We start from the raw sequence: 2,500 nt of genomic DNA, 5'->3' as shown, positions 1-2,500 counted from the left end.
GTGTGTGTGTGTGTGTGTGTGTGTTCTGTCTTTCTTTGTTCTTTTATCATCTTTTTATCACTTTTCGCTTGTGTGTGTGTGTGTGTGTGTGTGTGTGTGTGTGTGTGTGTGTGTGTGTGTGTGTGTGTGTGTGTGTGTGTGTGTGTGTGTGTGTGTGTGTGTGTGTGTGTGTGTGCGCGCGCGCTTTCTTCCTGTCTTTCTTCATTTCCATGTTATCATTTCTTTGTTTCATCTCCTTTTCTATCACTATGTTCTCTCTCTCTCTCTCTCTCTCTCTCTCTCTCTCTCTCTCTCTCTCTCTCTCTCTCTCTCTCTCTCTCTCTCTCTCTCTCTCTCTCTCTGTGTGTGTGTGTGTGTGTGTGTGTGTGTGTGTGTGTGTGTGTAACTTCACATAAAGAAGTCCCCCAAGGGAACAAAATAGAGTAGGAATCAAAATAAAAAAAAATATATATAAATAAAGAAAGAAAACGGGAAAACTACCACGGTCTTTGTAGAAATGTGAATTCTATTTTGTCCTTTAGTTTATTTTTTCCCCCCACGCGCCTCAAAGCTCATCCGTATGTTGATAGAATCTTGTCTAAACTTGCTGTGGGCAGGCATGTAAATATCAAACTTTGTGTGATAAAATAAAATAAAAAAAGGAGAGGAAACTTGAAATAAAAAGAAAACGAGAACACTTGCTACAAAGTATGAATATAAAAAGATAAAAGTTAAGAATAGTGAAGAAAATGTATTCCTATAAAATCAAATATTCCCGAAAACTTGTTTTCTTGTTTTTTTACCTTATTATTATTCTTTTTTTAATAAGAAATGCATGAAAAAAATAATGTACATAAAATAAAAATAAAAAATAACAGGTGACCAATTAAGCATTGATAATTGAGAGAGAGAGAGAGAGAGAGAGAGAGAGAGAGAGAGAGAGAGAGAGAGAGAGAGAGAGAGAGAGAGAGAGAGAGAGAGAGAGAGAGAGAGAGAGAGAGAGAGAGAGAGGCACACAAAACAAACAAACAAACAAACAAACAAACAAACAAACAAACAAACAAACAAACAAACAAACAAACAGCCAGACACACACACGCACACATACAAAGTAAAACATCACTAACCCCCAAAAGAAAGTCATGAAAATAGTACCTCATCTCACACTATGCACGAAAAAGACGATTACTACCCTTGCAACGAGAAGCACGTCACCTCCACAACACACACACACACAGACAGACAGACAGATAGATCGCGGGAGTTTACGCGTTCACAACAGGCACTGGGAGAAAAGAGCGAGGAGGACGAAGAGGAGGAGGAGGAACGAAATAAAGTGTTAGAGACCCACGGAATAGGGAAATAAGGGACAGGACACGCAGACCCAGACACATCCTGAACTAAATTGATTAAACTGATTGATGCCCTGTTCCTCTCCGCCCTTTTGGGAACCTGCAACTGGGCACTTTCATGTTTTTTTTTTTTACTTTATTTGTTGTTGTTGTTGTTTTGTTGCTGACCTTTGCCATGCTCCTTTACACGTGGGAGAAAAAATATTGAAGTAACATTTGACAGGAGACAATATTCGCCGATCTGCCATGAAGAGCCCCAGCAAATAAAAGTTAGGAGAGATATGACTGAATAAAATACAGAAAGATAACATTTACCATCCCTCTTTACACGAGAAGAAAGAAAAAAATATTGAAAGGTAACATTTGAAAGCAGGAAAAATAATACTAGAGGCGACTCGATCTGCCAGACAGCAAAATAGCCATGAAGAAGAGTTCCAACAAATAAAACGAGAGAAAAGATACACTAGTAAATAAAATACTGGAAGGTAAAATCAAACATTTGCCATCCTCCTTTCCACGGAAAATATATATATTGAAAGGTAATATTTGAGCGCAAAGTGACTCAATCTGACATGAAGAATCGCGGTAAATAAAATAAAAAGAAGAGAGTGAAAGAAAGGAATATTTTAATAGGAAGGAACACATTTTCCCAATAAAGTACCTGTATCGCTGCAAGCTGCGGGGAAAAAAAATGTACTTCACACCTCAAGGGGAGACGAATAGTAAAGTCGAGATGGAAAAGAGAAAAAAAGAAAAACTTCACAGTGAAAAGGAAAGATATGACTTCAGAAATGCAAGGTGAAAAAGGTGAGTATCGCACTGCACAGCGAAACGAACAGCGGCTGTCAGAAAAAAAAAAAAAAAGTAATAAATCCAGAGTGAAATGAAAATAGTGAAGGAGGGAAATGAAAGAATCCAGTCCGGTGTACGAGGAGAGATGAATTATTAGCCACGTTCATGAATGAGAAGCTGCCGAGGAGGGAGGAGCAGCTTCATGTTATGTGTCTCGGGAAAATAAGCTTTATAACGTCCATGAGAAAAATAAATAAATAAATAAAAATAAATAAATAAATAAATAAATAAATAAATAAATAAATAAACAAACAAAAGTAAATAAAATAAAGAGAGGAGCAGGAAAATAAACTCTACAATGAGAAAAATAAACAGAA

This window comes from Scylla paramamosain, chromosome 4, assembly GCF_035594125.1.
Source record: "Scylla paramamosain isolate STU-SP2022 chromosome 4, ASM3559412v1, whole genome shotgun sequence".
Taxonomy (NCBI): Eukaryota; Metazoa; Arthropoda; class Malacostraca; order Decapoda; family Portunidae; genus Scylla; species Scylla paramamosain.
The sequence above is the reverse complement of the archived record's forward strand: the minus strand, read 5'-3'. Positions refer to the sequence as shown.